Here is an 18,309-nt window from a genome sequence, read left to right as displayed (position 1 = left end):
CTGGAGGAAAAACTGTCCATGTGGAATTATTAACTCTAGAGAGAGTGTGGACAGGCACAGAGGTAGTTCAGACAAGAGACCTCACAGACAGAAAGTGCCAGAAATGTGCGGGTAAAAGATGAAGTAAGGAGACTGGGTTTCATGAATGTTTAAGTCTCCACTGTTTGAGTATTCCTAAAATAAAAACTTCATATGCCAAATTTAATGAATAGAGTTTTTAAAATGGAACAAGCCAAAATAACCTATAAAACGAATAAAAATGTTAATTTTTAAGATTAAAATTTTTTCTTTATCTATGGCAATCATTAATATTTTGTAAGGACTCAGTTTATTTAGCAAAAAATAACCTACCCTAATTCTTCATGTATGAATTGAAGCTCTGCTTTTGTAACATACTGCCCATTCTATTTTTTTAAAATCTGCACACTCTAGGCATTTCTGGCCTTCGTATTAGATACATAATCATAGTCTTTTAGATCTGGAAGATGCTCTGGCCAGCAGACTCACTGATTTTGCAGATGTGATAAACTGAGGTCAGAGGCGTAGAGTGAATTCTTTCCAAATACACACAGCCAACTTTCCTCTCTCTGTTCTTAATGCATTCAGTTAAGGCATCAACAAACAATTGAAAGACAAAGATATGGTAATACAGACAAACTTTTTAAAAAATGCCTTACCATGGCATGCTCACCCTTATGTATTAGTTTGGCCAAAAAGTTCATTCAGTTAATGATTACATTAACTGATATCATCAACTTGGTGAAAATGAAAGTTCTTGGTGAAAATGAAAACTGCATCTTTTGTTTTTACTGAAAAACAACAGACTTTTTGGCCAATCCAGTATTAAGATTTATAAAAATGTTTGTTTCAAGGGTGTCCTTTCATATAAAGTCAGCCTAAAGGTAGAAGAATATATAGAACAAACATTTCAACCTGTTGGGTCCCAGAGAAGATGATGGCTGATACTTACAGAAACTATTTGTCTACCTGATTTGAGTAGTGAAGATAGTCAAATGAAAGGGACAGTGAGAGAACTGAGGAGGCAGACAGAGATGATGGTGATTGCAGACTAGAAGTGCTCTCTGGCTTAAGATCCGTTTCTCAGAAACCATTTGCCTCTCCCCAGATCTCTGTGCCTTCTGAAGTGAAGGCCCACACAAAATGCAGGCATAAAGTGGCCCCATAGCATGGTGCTTAGCATTACAAATGCTTTGGGATCCAGTAGCAGTCTCCAAAATCCAGCATGGCCATTGCCCACGGGATGGGGGCAGCTTCCAAGAAGGTGTGAATCCGTTGGTCTAACGGAGCCAGCCAAAGCCACCAAAGGATTAGGTTAATTTAGGGGTACACTGATCATCAGAAGTGTGCACTTCCTGTGTCCTGCATGGACATCTGTTAGCACTACAAGAGTATGTCTATGAGCATTAGATCCTATTAACTATCCGTACTGCCCTCAGCTCTTAAGTTTTCTGTATCATTCTTCAAAGTTCCACTTAAGGAGCTTTTCAGGTTTACTGGATGTAAACCAGCCCGTAAGGCCTTGAGACACTCCCATTACTGCCAGCACTATGTAGACTGAGTAGATCATGTACCCAGGTAGGTCTTCTTCAGCTCATGCCAGTGTGACCACTTCTAAGAATGAATGATGCTCTCCGAAGACCCAGGGTTCCAGTTCTGCCAACAACCACCTTTGCTTCAACAGGATGTTTTCTTGAGGTTCCCACCTTCTTCCAGGGAGGACAATGTCTATTCCAGCTTTTCCTGTTTAATATGCATGCAACCAAGTTTTCAGGTTCATCGTACTGCTTGTGTTCCAGCTCAGAAATGAATCAGTTTTATCTGCTTTTTTGGTGATTAATTCCCATTTTGGCCCCTAGTCTCATTCTGCCTAGAATTTAGCATTAACCTTAGAATGAGTAACAGGGGTTCTCTAGTTGGACAACACCAGTGACTAGTCCTCATGGGTGTTAGCCTGTATCTCTCTACCTATGCTTCTGCCTTACTGACTGTATACATAGTTATGGCATTACATTTCTAGTTTTTTGTAAGATTTCTCCAGAATAAGGTGATAAAATACCCAGCCATTGACTGTCATTGTAACTGAGCTCCTGGATTTATTCCCCTACTGCAGTCTGCCACGTGCACCCAAATAATAGCTCCACACTCAACTCTGGTGGGATTTGGCCAGCCCAGTCTGAGGTTTAACTACGGTCATGAAAGCAGCCAGCCAATCACTATTTTATTCATTCCTGACATCTTGATCAAAAATCTATGCCAGGCTCCTGTTGTACAACTCCCAAAGGAATATTTATAGAAGAACTGCCTGGACGGTGACTTCAAGATTTGTAAACACCAGAGCCTGATCTGTCATGCAGCACATGGGGGATACAATTTGAATAAGTACAGCCTCTTCTCGTGAGGGAACGTCAAAGACTTTGCAAGTCCTCCTGAACTGGTTCCTAAAGCCTGCCTAGGGCAGCTCAGTGGACTCCACATATGTCCTCTTGGTTGCTCCGGTGTCTGCCATTTCCCTCCTTTCCAGCTCTGGCCACTCAGGTGGTAACTCTTGTTGCTCTTGACTGTATTGGAGCCACTAAAGCACTAATGCTTGCATGAGACTGCACAGCCTTTTTGCCCAGAGATGCATCTTTAGGCACCAGTGATGCTTATCCAGCAGTGCCCAGTATTGAAGATTTTCTATCCCTTCAAAGGCTTCTATCATCTTTTTTGTCCTAGCCTTTGGAGGTTTCATCAGCTTCCATAAGTACAATGTTCTTCCTTTAGGACTCGGACAAGTATTGATGGAGAATGGATGAGGGGATCAAGTTGGGAATACTGCTCCATGATCTCCCCTCCCCTGCTGGAATCCTGCAGCGCCGGCCTGCACCATGAGACTAAACTCTCTATTCAATGACCTTCAATAACTGGATCTCTGCAGAAGTCTTCCAGCTTTACCTCCTGTAGTTCCCTCTTTACACCAACAGTTTAAGATGGATCAGATTATTTGTTTTCAAAATGCATTCACTGTACACACACAAGCCACCTTGCCTTTGCATGTGTTTTATAGTCTGCCTGAAACAGCCTTCCCTCCCTTCCTCTCCCCTCACCAAACACATTGCAGCAGCTCATCCTGTCACCTCCTCCAGGAAGCCTTCCCTGCATCCTATCTCCTCTTTCTTCCCTGCTAAGCTACATGCTTATCATCTGTGTTCCGCCTAAGCTCCCTCTGCATTAATTTTGACTGCTGGCTTACTGGTCTTCCTTCTCCTCTAGACCAGTCATTCCCAAAATTTTTAAATTAAGAACCCCACCAATAAAAACAAAATGTGATCACATGAACGTTCATGTCTTTTATTTACAAATTATATATAGATACTACTACTCAAATATAGTATGTATATTATAAAGTAAGTCAGATGCTTTCAGAAGATCCTTTTAAAAAACAGAAATGGAAGGTCTAATATCTTCACCCCACACCCCAGAGTATTGTCTGGCCCACATCCTGGGTTGAATGCATTCCACCTTGGAGGTGACTGATCCTAGTCTCCATGAAAAAGAAGGCTATCTCTCACTGTGCCTGTACACAGGGCTCAGTACAAGTTGTATAGCGTATAACTCAGCGCTGTGATAAAGCAGTGCACTAAGACTTCAGTTTTCAATGCTGAAGCAATTTCCAACAATCTGTTACTGTTCTCTTATGCAACATCAATGAAAGTATTCAGTCATCTCTCACCTTGTGTAGATTACAACAGTTATACCCCAACAGTTATATCCCATGATCATGGCCCAACCTTTAGTGAGACCTCTTTTCAGGTCTAGCACAGTGTCACTGCCCTGTGCCCCTAACAGGCACTTATAAAATGCTTGTCTCATTGGTTTTGATGGCACTCGTTTCCTAGGCTCTGCTAATGCAGACAAAGCTGCTCAGTTGGACAGAGATAAGCAGGGAAGCATTGAGCCATGACATGAGATCTGACACTAGCTCTCCTTTTATTTCACTGACTAGGACCCCTTTCCCTTTCACAGATGTTCCAAGTTTATTATGATGATTATTTTACATAACAATTACCACTATTCATCCAGTGCCTACTGTTGGGTCAGGCACTGTTGGACTAGATGTCTTAACACAGATCTGTTTTTAAACCCTATGAGGTAGATAAATACATTATGCCCAGATTATGGATGAGAAAAAAACAAGACCCAGGGAAATGAGGTAACTTACTGAGGTCCATAAAGCTAATAAGTGTTGGAACTAAGTTTTAACGAGCTCCAGTCTGTCTGATTCTAGCATCTTGGCTCTTAACATGATGTTCCTACTTGAATTGGGGTGTTTTTGAACATTTTCCTCCTCTCCCCTTGAATCTGGGGAGAAGTTGGGTTCTTGGCCACAGGCAGGATTAGGCTCACATACATCAAAACACTAAGATTGAGGGGCAAAATTGTCGTACTTTACTAACTGTACTTAGGATTGGGTCCTGGGTGTCAGGACAGGGTATTGATGATGGAGGGGGCTGGGACCTCCAACAGATATTGAGAAACTTGGCTTGTCTTTTCCATTTCTGTCCCCTTTGAAAGGTTCTTTCATCGCTGTTGCCAAGCTCGTTTACTGGCCTTAAGTACCTGATTTTAAAATTGAACTTTATAGGGAAGTAAGACTTTGAAAAGATACCCTTGTTTGGTTCTTCATCCACTTCCTGACTTATGCATGCATTGTGTACCTTCCTACTGTTTATTTTGGGGCTGGGTAGGGGAACACAGGAGTCAACCTATCATGTGGTAAGGTAACTCTTTTTGCGTTTGTCATGGTCTTTGCCTTTGTCTCCAGTCTGTAATAACTCTAATTAGGTTTCTTTTCATCCAATCGTTTGGTATAATTGTATTTTCTGTTGCAGTTTTAATTTCCCGAGTCATAGAACAGACTGCCTGCTGAACACCACCTCAAAGGGCTCTAGAGTGAGTGAATGGGTTCAGTAGCTATGGTGCACAACACCTGGGATCCAAGCTCCCCACCCCGGGATATCCAGCGTCCAGCACTGCAATGTGGATTCTTCACCACTGGACCACCAGGGAAATACCCTTCCCAATCTTTGAGTCTTCCCACTCCTGGGTTCCCACTTCAGCGTCATATTGCCTTGAAGGCATTAGTTCTCTTAAAAAATGTACTAAATAATCTAAACATTTTATATTACAGTTAATCTTTGTTGTCAGAGCCAACTCGTGATTTCAGTCTTGTTTCTCTTTTCTCTTCCTCTAACATCCCCCTTTCTCACACTGCTTCCCAATTTTATAAACCTCCCACCATCCCCCACTTTGTCCCCTCACATCCACCCTGGGATTCCTTTTCGGGACTGATTCTTGAATAAGGCCTGTGAATGAAAAGTGTTTGGTACTGTATTTAAGAAAGTTGTACCAGAGAAGAGAATTTGAGAAAGAAACACAATAAAAAGGTAACTGGGAAAGAAAAACCAAAAAGGGTAAAAGCAGAGGTTGAAAAGATGTTTTCTGTCTTCTCTCTCATATACACCAAAGTCCTGCAGCAGAGGAATCCTTTCAGACAACCCCTCCTCAGCCTCACACCATCAAATTTACATCTGGCTTATCTTTTTCACTATGTGCCCTGGTTTAAAAGACTAATCAGAGGAAAGGTCCCCACCAAAGTTTAACATCAAAAAGAAATGCCAGCTCTGTCACTTATACAGGCCGTTGACCTTGGCTAAGTCAACCATTCAATCTCTATGAGATTTCCTTATCTACAAGCTGGATATAACAGTACAGAGCGTACCCAGCTCCCAGGGATAAAATGAGATACTGCATGGGAAAACACTAGAAACTGTAAAATATTAATCCAAGATGAAACCTTATTGTTACTATTATCCTGTGTCCAGTGCTGCAGATGCTGTGGCCTGAGGTCATCTCACCAAATGTCCTTGCAATTCTTAGAGAATGGGGTGGTACCATCTGTTACAGCAGAGAGGCAGAACTTTATGTTTCAGAAGGGAAGTTGGTATTTTAAATTGTCAACTTTTTATCAATAGTTATGTAGGCATGTTAAGAGCAGGCACCCATTACTCTGGGAAAAGTTGCAATAGGAGTCATTTTTTGTTTGTTCTGTTTGCTTAACTAAGGCTTGGGACTTCAACTCTGTAGGCAGATGGGGGTCTTGCTACCAAAATGACTGGTTCAGGAGGGTGGTCCCAGAAGATCTCAAGAGCTGTGCTTAGATCAGTAATTATCTGGATAAAGACCTGCTCTCCCCTCATCTAAACAAGCATGTTACCCCGTTGATGCCAGCAGGCCTCTATGACCATGAGGAACGTCAGCCCAAGGATAAAACCAACCTGACAGAACAGAGTTGAGAGATTTCCAAGAAACTGAACAAGAGCTCTGATATAACTGTGCCTGAAGCCCACATTGGTCTTTGCATTTATACAAGCCAGTGACTCAACTTTCGGAGAAGGCAATGGCACCCCACTCCAGTAGTCTTGCCTGGAAAATCCCATGGACGGAGGAGCCTGGTAGGCTGCAGTCCATGGGGTCGCGATGAGTCGGACACGACTGAGCGACTTCACTTTCACTTTTCACTTTCATGCATTGGAGAAGGAAATGGCAACTCACTCCAGTGTTCTTGCCTGGAGAATCCCAGGGACAGGGGAGCCTGGTGGGCTGCCGTCTATGGGGTTGCACAGAGTCAGACACAACTGAAGCGACTTAGCAGCAGCAGCAGCAGCAGCAGTGACTCAACTTTATTGTCTAAGCCAGTTTGTGTTGGGCTTTATAGACACCGATGGAGAAGTCATTCTAAATCACAGAAAGTTGGATGGTTTCCAGAGAAGGGGTGGGAATGTCACATAGGGTTCAAGGATTTTACTGAGAGTAAAGCTACCCAAGTCTCCTAATCTTGCCTGCGTAGGTTCACAGTTGTGAGCTTGCCTCTGATGGGCTGAGGCAGTCTGCCTAAGATTAAACTGATGGTTAGAGCACCACTGGCGTGGCTATCAACACCAAGGCCTGCGTTGTCATAGAAAAAGGAAAGCTGGAGTTATCTTAAAATGGGGGGATGGATAAAGCTGCGTCAGTAGGTTGGTGGTCAGGAGTATGGTCCATGAATATGCCTATGTTCAGTTTTAGTCAATGCTGCCAAACCATTTTCCAAAGTGGATTTACCAATTTACATACTCACCATCAGTGTTTGAGAGTTCCCAGAGCCTCTTACTTTGGCTTTGCCCACAGGCTAATAAATGAGATGTTCTGGCTTTACCAGAGCACACTCATTTACAAATAGCAAATTAAAAGGTTGCTGCTAGAATAAGACACACCAAAAAAAAAGTGTACACACCCACACAATCACACAAAAGCATACAAATTCAAGTAGCATAGTAATTTGGAGTGGTGATTTAGAGGTAAATACATTTTAATTATCTTCATTAAGTTATTTAAAAAAACACAAGTATAACCCAAGTGCCTGACTACCCACTGGATCAAAATTGTACAGGGGTAAATCAGCACTGTGTCAAAATTTCCCTTCCTTATATTTAGTTGTGGTTGTGGTGTGTGTGTCTGTGTGTGGCAGGTGAACAGGTGAAGAATGATAAGAAAAACTGTTTTCTGCACAAGAGGTAGTCAGTCAAAAATGTTCCATTACATTAAATTATTCAATATATGTTGATGAAACAGGCAGTAAGATATTGTATGGTGTCTGCTAACACTTGGAATTTTTTGCTAATTGTTGCTTAAAATAGCATTTCAGTTATCTAAAAGATTCATCAACTTAGGCTTAGTTAACCAGTGGCCGTAGCTTATTAAGCATGAAAGATTTACCTGAAAATGGTGAAGAGTTGACATAAATTTAACTGGCATATATTCTCATTTAAATATGTTTTTACTGAAAATAAGTAAACATGCAAACCAACAAAACTGTACAGATTCATTCAACTAGCACCTAATATATATCCCTATGTTATCTTTCATCCTTGGAGTAAGGGGTGGTAACCCCATGAATTGATTTCTTTGTTCCCAAATCCAGTGTCCTTCCGTATAGACTTGTCATACATGCTAGATTAGTGGCATGATTAGCAGTCAGTATTATCTGCTAGCCTTTGGGAGCTAATGAACAGACCTCAGAAAATCCTGGCTTCTTCCATGGCCTCATTCTTACCACCTCATTTTCGGTCATTTTCAGCAACTCACATTTTCATTCATTAACAGTCATCTCACCATAGAGACTTCTAGATGCCTAGCCAATAGTCATCTTCTCCTTGTTCCTTAGTAACAGATTTTGTCAAGGGAAACAGTATGTTCAAATTAAACCCAACATTCCCCAGTCTCCCTTGCAGATAGGGGTAGCCATATGACTAAATTCTGGCCACTGAGATATAAGTGAATGTTGTTGGATGGGGATTCTAGGAAGGCTTTAATCCTGCACAGGGCCCTGGGGGACTCCTGGGCACCAGGTCTTTCTGTGTCCCCCATTTCTTTGATTATAGGAAACAGCATTCATTCAGCCTCCAGACCTTCTCTGAGTCCCAATGGGCAGATTCAAGCAGTTGTTAGTTAGGGAAGGGAGGGGATGCAAGGCCAAGGGTAACGAACTGTCAAGAGCAGCCCTGGGCAAGGTCCTGGTTCCCCATCAACAGATACACAACAATATCTTTGAGCTATTTTGAAGATATTGAAAACCCCTCTAGGTGGGAGAAGTTAAGGATTAATGATGTATGCTGCCCACAAACATGTAGACCCCAGACCAGTTGGACCTGAAGGTTGATGATGTTGACTCCTACTTATCTCACCACCAACCCATCAAAATAATATCCATAAGCAGATCACACCCTCTTTGAACAATTACCATAAACCTTCTATCTTCCCCAAGTTAGGACACATGGTTTTGAGGGCAATAGCCTACTTTTGCCTGGCAAAGCACTAAAGCTACTCTTTTCTACTTCACCCCAAATTCTGTCTCCAAGATTCGATTTGGCACTGGAGTGAGCTTTCAGCATTAGCTTCTTAAAAATCTTACAGAATCAACTGCTAGGCACCATTTTCACTTGGCCTTCTTCCTTTCACTTCCAAGAAGAACATGATGTGATAGCTGGAGTTCTAGCAGCTATCTCATGAATGTGAAGATACGGGGATTCTAGGGGGATGATCTAGAACTGCCACATTAGCCATGGATACCTACTTCAGGAATTCTCATTTTGTGAGAAAAATTAATTCTTGTCTTATTTAAACCACTGCTTCTCTGATTTCTATTACTCATAGTCAAATGCAACTCTGGTATTCAAACTATTCATTTAGTGCAATCCTCCATTTGATTTGTTCAACATTTTATAACTGTCTTTGAACAGAAGCCATACACAACAGAAATGTGTACAGCTCATTCAGGTTCCTGGCCTGGATCATGAAAAATTAAACTTTAAAGGCCCCACCATGCTGATTTATCCACTGTGAAACTGGGGACTAAGTGGCAGGGCAAGTCCTTCTGCTCTGGGGCAATACTGGGCAGTCCACAAGGCAGAATCAAAAGCTGAGTTCTAAGAGTTATCATAACAGAGCTCTCAGCCCATTGTCATGGCAGCAAAGATATATCCATGGCAATATGTGAGAACAGATATGAGACTTCCTCCTGTCTTTACACTGAGCCTTGTAGGCCTCCTCGTTTAATCAGGCCCCCTGAATCTAAATGTCAAGATCTTCTGGTAGATATAAAATAATTCTATAAGGAGCCCATGGACACCTCACTGCATCTGCCTTCCTTCACCTGGCCTTGGACTAGGGGTGTTTCTCCAGCCCCCACCCCTACGCCAATAACACCACTAGTGGAGATGTCCCTGCAGTCAGCAATGAACCTGATGCCTGGGGCCAGAATCATTTCTACTCAATCTCTATTCCTCACTCCCTCCTTTTTCATTTTGTTTCCCTAAATCGTCATTTGATTAAGAAAAATCAAAATGTGTACAGAAATCAACAAAAAAGGTCAATAGTATACTGTGACATTTCTGTAAAGTACAACTTCCAAAAAGCAATTGATAGAGGCACAAAGCTAAAGCAAATTGAAGACTAAGGCAGGAAAAGAAGAAAGAGAAGAAGAAATGAGTTCAAATTTAAACCTATAGAAACAAAGATCAGATTTGTGGTACCACAGTGGGGTGTGAGGGAGGGGGAATGGCAGAAAGGTTTTCTAAAGGTGCAAACTTCCAGTTTTACGATAAGTTCTGGGGATGTCTATAGTGGATAATACTATTATTTGAAAGTTTCTAAGGGAATAGATTTTAAAAGTTCTTGTCATAAGGGAAAAAGAATCTTTGGAATTCTGTCAGGTGATGGATATTAACTGTACTTATTGTACTGATCATTTCACAGTATCGAATCATTATGTTGTACCCCTTAAATTTATACAACATGTATATCAATTACTTCTCAATAAAACTGGGAAAACAAACAAAAGCAAGCCTGACCTACCAGCCTGGCAAATAAATGAGCCCATTTCCAAAATAAGGACATTTCCTACATCCTGTCGGTTATGAAATTAATTACCTGAGCCATTTCCCTTAATACTACAGTTATTTTAGTAATCGTGTAGCTTTAAACTTTTCAGTCCCCCGTGGTTTCTGAAGCTGAGCCTGAGATAAGCTTTGCAAACTACATTTAACTCAAAGACCACCTTAATGTGCATGAACTTTAAGGGGAGCTTTAGGAGCTGTATCCCAGACCACCAAGGTAGGTGGAGAGGCAAAGTACTGATGAGGAACGGAGCTCGTGCTCTGAGTCTGCCCCCATATAGATCTCCTCCTCCTGACCCGACTGAGACAGGGGATCGCTGAGAGCCCTAGAACATCTTCCATTCCCACCAGTATCAATGTCTGCTCCTGGCAGCTTTCCCTGGAGAGTCCTGTGGCTTTTATAGGGTCTCTGTGCTACCACAGTGCCACTCTGCTCTAGCCTCAGCCTGGAGCCACACCAGGCCCATCAAGGCCCCCTTCACCCTGGGAACACCAGTGAGGGTGGGGAGTCCCAACAGCACAGGGCACCTCATACTGCCCCAGGAACTGCCCCCTCTCCAGATGTGCTTAGGTGGTCCCTTTTCTCTGGCTCTCACCAGCCCTCCCAGGAGCTGTCACTGGGGCAGGCGACAGGCATCTGGATCCCCTTAGTGGGGGCAGCTGAGCCCCTGACATAAGATCTCAAAAGTGCAGCTACTTAACATTTGAATCACCCTCTCCTCCTTCAGTTCAGCTGCTAAGATGGGAATCATGGTGCCTTTGCTGCTCACAGCCATTATACCACAACAACCACAATTCCAAGAGGTGTACAACCTGCAATGTCAGATTGGCTAGAGTTAAATCCTGCCTCTACTACTGAATCCCTGGGTAAATATGGCACTTGAGTGCTTTGCACTTCAGTTTCTTCATCTGTAGAATGGGGACAACAACAAGCCTGCCATACAGGACTGCTATGGAAATTAAGGGAGCTAACAATGCACTGTGTACATTAACATAGTGAGTGTAACGGAGTTTTCCCAATGTGGTGATAAGCTTTGTTAACCCTCCCCAGGGAAGTAGTAGCGTTAGTTGCTCAGTCGTGTCCGACTCTTTGCGATCCCACGGACTATAGCCTGCCAGGATCCTCTGTCCATGGAATTATCTAGGCAAGAATACTGGAGTGGGTAGCCATTCCCTTCTCCAGGGGGTCTTCCCAACCCAGGGATCAAACCTGGGTCTCCTGCACTGCAGCAGATTCTTTACCATCTGAGCCACCAGAGAAGCCATAGAAATAAGTACTATCTGACAGATAAATAAACCGTGGTTTAGAAGGATTAAATGATTCAAGTGTTAAGTAACTGCGCATTTGAGGACCTCAGAGATTTCTCTCCTTTTCTCCCTTACTCTGAGAAGCCTTAGATCCCACAGCCTGGAGAAAAGTTGGTAACCTTTCTTCTCCAACTAGTATCAGGGCTTTCAAGTCGTTTCTCCACACTTCAAACTGCAGATCCATTCGTTAGCCTTTTCCTAAAGCTAACTCCCTTCATCCTCTCCCAGTCAGGCTCCTTCTCTCTCCCAGGTGCTCCCAAGCTTCGCGGTGAAAACCTCCGGGGGATGCGACGTGCCTCCTTGCAGAGGGGGCAGCGCAGCTTATAGCCTATGGAACCATGTGCGCGCTTGTCCCTTTGTTCAGCTATGCGGGTGTTAGGTGATGACCGCACCTGTTTGCAGGAGTGGCTATAGGCGGTTTCTTCTCTTCTGCAGTTCACGCTTAATAATGAGCGGTAGCCTCACCACCTTCTTGGGTTTCCACTTTGGTTTTCCCGGCTCACAGAACTCAAATCCTCCTCTGACTTAGCACACCTCTGGGAAAGTATCACAATCTCCTACTTCTGATGGTCTCATTCTAGACATGGAATTAGTGTCTATTTTTTCCACACTGACCTTGGAGCTTTTTCTCTTCCCTTCCGTTTGACGGTCAAGTTTGGCTGCTCAAGAGCACACATTAGCAGTTCTCACACTCAGCAGCTAATTGCTCATGTCAGAAAATATTATTTATCTACTCTTCTCTGTATATATGCATAGTACATCATGAGAAACACTGGGCTGGAAGAACCACCAGCTGGAATCAAGATTGCCAGGAGAAATATCAATAACCTCAGATATGCAGATGACACCACCCTTATGGCAGAAAGTGAAGAGGAACTAAAAAGCCTCTTGATGAAAGTGAGAGAGGAGAGTGAAAAAGTTGGCTTAAAGCTCAACATTCAGAAAATGAAGATCATGGCATCTGGTCCCATCACTTCATGGGAAATAGATGGGGAAACAGTGGAAACAGTGTCAGATTTTATTTTTGGGGGCTCCAAAATCACTGCAGATGGTGACTGCAGCCATGAAATTAAAAGATGCTTACTCCTTGGAAGGGAAGTTATGACCAACCTAGATAGCATATTGAAAAGCAGAGACATTACTTTGCCAACAAAGGTCCATCTAGTCAAGGCTATGGTTTTTCCTGTGGTCATGTATGGATGTGAGAGTTGGACTGTGAAGAAAGCTGAGCACCGAAGAATTGATGCTTTTCAACTGTGGTGTTGGAGAAGACTCTTGAGAGTCCCTTGGACTGCAAGAAGATCCAACCCATCCATCCTAAAGGACATCAGCCCTGGATATGCTTTGGAAGGAATGATGCTAAAGCTGAAACTCCAGTACTTTGGCCACCTCATGCGAAGAGTTGACTCATTGGAAAAGACTCTGATGCTGGGAAGGATTAGGGCAGGAGGAAAAGGAGATGACGGAGGATGAGAATGGCTGGATGGCATCACCGCCTCGATGGATGTGAGTTTGAGTGATCTCCGGGAGTTGGTGATGGACAGGGAGGCCTGGCGTGCTGCAATTCATGGGGTCGCAAAGAGTCGGACACGACTGAGCGACTGAACTGAACTGACTCTTCCCTGAGATTCAGAGCCACCCAGCTGCAAAAGGCCCAGAGAGCTTCGTGTGGTTTCTTTATCTCATCTGCCAAAGAATTTGGTGTGAAAATTGATTTTTTCACAATATAATATGGTTTTGATAAGCACACTGTGAAAAGCAAGTCTCTCTTCTAACACTGACCACCCCTTCCCCAGCTTGCCCTTTCCCACAGGAAGTTGCTATCACCAATTTTTTGTTTTGCGTTCCAGAAATACATAGGACTTGGCGTACCCTTTGTAACTGAGGGGTACCATGATATACACAATGTTTTGGACCTTAATTTTTTTTTTCATTTAGTAATATGTCTTGGTGATCTTTCTATATGAAAACATATAGGTGTTCTTCATTCTTTTTAAAGGTTGCCCAGTATTTCACTATGTATGAAGATACCTGCCTTAGTTTCCTATTGCGGCTATAACAAATCATCAACATTTAGTGGCTTAAAACAACACAAATTAATTTCCTCACAGTTTTGGAGGTCAGCAGTCCAAAACTGGCCTTACTGGGCTAAAGTCAAGGTGTTGTCAGGGCTGTGCTCCATCTGGAGGCTCCAGGCAGAATCCGTTTTGTGTCTTTTTCATCTTCTAGAGGCCACCCCATTCCTTGGCTTATGGGCCCAGTCAGCAACTGCGTCGCTGTGACTTCTGTGTCTGTCATCACGTCTTGTTCTCTCTGACTCTGACCCTTCTGCCTCCCTGTATTAGGACTTGTGGTTACATTAGGCCCATCTGGGTAATTCAGGATACTCTCCCCATCTCAAGATGCTTAACTAAATTACATCTGAAAAGTCCCTTTTGCCACGTAAAGTAACATGTTCACAGATTCCAGGGATTAGGGTGTGGACATCTTTGGAGGGCCATTATTCTACTTGCGTATGTGCTAAGTCGCATCAGTCATGTCCAACTCTTTGCGACCCCATAGACTGTAGCCTGCCAGGCTCCTTTGTCCATGGGATTCTCCAGGCAAGAATACTGGAGTGAGTTGCTGTGCCCTTCTCCAGAGGATCTTCCTGATGCAGGGATCGAGCTCTCGTCTCTTATGTCTCCTGCCTTGGCAGGCAGGTTTCTTTACCACTAATGCCACCTGATTACCTCCATGTAATTTGCTTCCTCAATATGGAATTTTAGATTGTCTTTTGCTGTTATTATAAGCAGTAACTTAATGACTATCCTTGTACATATGCCTTACACTGTGTGTAGGAATAGAAGCAACTCCTTGAAGATGAGTTACAATTTCAAAGGGGATGTGCATTTGAAATTTTAATATATCTTTGTCACGGTTGTTAAAATAGTACTCGAGATACTTCTGAAGGCACTTGAGATACTTCTGAAGGCACAATTATCGTAAAATCATTTAGAAGATAGTATCATTTCACTCTCTTTGGCTTCTTATCTGTGATGGCTAGGGCTGGGTTCTTGGCTTTAACAAAGGCTACGAATCTTGGGCAACAACTTCAAAAATAGGGACTCAAATTAATGTGTTTGGCTAAACACCTAATATATAAAGCTGTAGCTATTTAAATGTAAAGTTAATCAAAATTAAGTACAATTAGATATTTAGATCCTTGGTCACACGCTGGCCATATTTCAAGTGCCCGACAGTCACACGTGGCTTGAGGCTAGCACGTCAGACAGTGCAGATGTAGGCCATTTCCTTCGTTGCAGAAGGTTCCACTGGACAGTGGTCCTATAGAGTGAGCCTTGGATCGTCTATCAAGTTAGAACCAACCCACTGCCTAAACCGCACTTAACTCAATTCCATTAATTCAGTGAAAATTAATTGAATGTCTACCTTGTGCAAAGCGTAAGATGATGATTTTTTTGGTAACACTTATTTTTATTTATTTATTTGGCTGCTGGGTCTTAGTTGTGGCACACAGGATCTTCAGTCTTTGTTGCAGCACAAGGAATCTGTAGTTGCAGCATGAAAACTCTTAGTTGCAGCATCTGGCATCTAGTTCCCTGACCAGGGATTGAACCCAGGTACCCTGCATTGGGAGCTCAGAGTCTTAGCCACTGGATCACCAGGGAAGACCAAGATGATTTTTTTTAAAGGTCCCTGTCTCAGGTAGGTCAGAAATCAATGGAGGAAAACAAAAGTGTTTATTGGACTCAGCCCAGGAATACCAACTAACTATAACTGTTAACAATTACTACAGTAAGTTTCAAAGCAATTTAGGGCACAAAAGAAGAACATACAGTGTGTGAGTGATCCTGAAGATAATAATTTAAAGGATTCATTTTGATATTTGGCAAAACTAATACAATTATGTAAAGTTTAAAAATAAAATAAAAGTTAAAAAAAAATTACAAAAAAAAAGAAAAAGTAAAAAAATAAAAACTATTCTCCCGTCTTTAAAAACAGCTTGCTCATTGTCCATTTTTTCTAATGCTATTGAAATGTTGGACTGTTCTTTGGTATTTTATTTGTAAATAACAAAATTAAGCATTTTAAAACCTCTTAATAATGCATTATAGAGAAAAACGGTAGCACAGGCTCTGCAGCCAGGCCACATGGGGTTCAAATCCAGACTTCACTATTTACTAGCTGTGTGACCTTGGACATATTACTTAACCCTTCTGGGCCTCAGTTTTCTCATCCCTTAAATTAGTATATATGTCATAACATTATTGGGAGGATTACATGAGTTAATGTCGTTAAGTGTTTAGGACAGAATCTGGCACTTACTGAGTACTTAGTGCCAGTCATTATTATTATTATGTAAACATAAATAACTGTAATGCTGGAATTTCAGATACCTGGAAAGAATCTAAATGTTTCAGTTGGTTCTGGACAGACCATGCAGGAGTTCAGTGCTTTGCAGGAATCTATCCAGGTCTGACCAGTCAGTGAGACAGGTGTGACATGTACATGGCTGTCCTGGTTCAGGGCCCCAGCCTGCCCTCCCCGGACCCTGGATGGGACAGTGGCAGTGAGGGAATGTGTAGTCAGACAGCCTGGATTTCCTCTCTGACATGGACAGAATTTTATACTCTCACAGTAGTTAGCCACAGCTTGGTCATTCGTAAATTTGGCCAAATCTATTTCGCGTATTTGGCCAAGAACAACTTCTTCCTGCTCCGTGTGCTTACTTATAAGTGAGACAAGCAATATGTGCTTTTATTGATTCTGATGCTCTCCCTCTCAAATTCTGAAAGATTCTCCCTCTTCACCGGCAAGAAATTCAGAGTTTCATGATGGTCATGATTGCAGCCATTTCAGTCATGCCTTCCTTTGGATTTCTCCCATTCTCCTGCTTCTGAGTCTGTCCTATGACATTCCCCTCTTCCTACCTCAGCCTTTTTTTGGTAACCTCTTCCTCTTCTCCCCATCTTTGAAATGATACTAATCCTCACTAGGACTGGCCTCCCTAGATCATTAAAAGAAATAATTAAAGGAACATTCAGCAGATACAAAGTGCTATATAAACGTGAAATAATAATGCTTTGAACTATAAAAATGCACATTTCATTGCTTTTATTGCAGTATGGGTTACCTGACTCATTTGTATCTGTGAAGTCTACTGCTTCAGTACTAAATGCATCATACAACATTTGGTAATACATTTTATCAAAGCCATTTGTTGTTCTAACTTAGCACCTGCTTTTCAGTGTCTAGGACTGTTGTTTATCTTTCTGCAACTGTCAACTTCGATCTTAAAGCCAAGCTGCAGGACTTTAGATTGTTTTCAGCAAATAAAATGTTAAAAAATATATACGAGTAAGAGGATAAAACACACCATATTGCTTATAGTTTCCTTAGTGCAAATTGACTACAGTGGCCTTCACAAAAGCAGGAAGGGTGAAGCAATTTTTAGGTGGTCCTACCACACTCAGTACCACCTCTGCTCTGAGGCAGGTGCACCCTAAAGCTAATGACACTTCTGTTTCAGGGCCCTGGAACTTACATGGGTCTCTACCAAGTCCCTGTGTCTGACTAAATGCAGTATCCTTAAAGTGCTCCCCCTCCCACCTGTATAAGCATCAAGCTCCACAAAACCTAATACGCCTTGCTGGTGTCATAGTAATTATCATACACAGTCATTGGCACCGGGCAGCTGCAATGTGTTCTGTGCTGAGTGATGATCTCTGTCTTGCTGGGGATTGTGTGCGATTTGGTCCAGTTGTTCATGGACATGCTGACCCAGGGTGCAGGACACTGTCTCCACCTCTGTTGGGCAGGCTTGTGGGCTGAGAAATCACTCCCTGAACTCCACTCTAAACTTGTGCTTTAAAAAGAGACATTGATGTATAGAACAGTCTTACGGACTCTGTGGGAGAGGGAGAGGGTGGGAAGATTTGGGAGAATGGCATTGAAACATGTAAAATATCATGTATGAAACGAGATGCCAGTCCAGGTTCGATGCACGATACTGGATGCTTGGGGCTAGTGCACTGGGATGACCCAGAGGGATGGTATGTGGAGGGAGGAGGGAGGAGGGAGGAGGGTTCAGGATGGGGAACACATGTATACCTGTGGTGGATTCATTTTGATATTTGGCAAAACTAATTCAATTATGTAAAGTTTAAAAATAAAATAAAATTTAAATAAATAAATAAACTTGTGCTTTAAAACCCTTCAGATCTGAGAAGAGTGGCTCAGGCACCAATGAGAAAAGAGATCATTTTTGGAAGCCATTCCTGTAATCCAAGTCACCACAGTCTCAGCGCTATCGACATGCTGTGCCAGATAATTCTCTGATGGAGGGTGAGGTTGGAGGCTGTCCTGTTTATTATACGATGTTTACCAGCATCCCTGGTTTCTATGTACGATGCTGGTATCATCACCACACCCCCACCCCAATCAAGATGTGAAGACCGAAAATGTCTTTAGACACTGCCAAATGTCCCCTGGGGCAAAAACT

The sequence above is a fragment of the Bos taurus genome, chromosome 4 (assembly GCF_002263795.3).
Source record: "Bos taurus isolate L1 Dominette 01449 registration number 42190680 breed Hereford chromosome 4, ARS-UCD2.0, whole genome shotgun sequence".
Lineage (NCBI taxonomy): Eukaryota > Metazoa > Chordata > Mammalia > Artiodactyla > Bovidae > Bos > Bos taurus.
Note: the sequence above shows the minus strand (reverse complement) of the source record.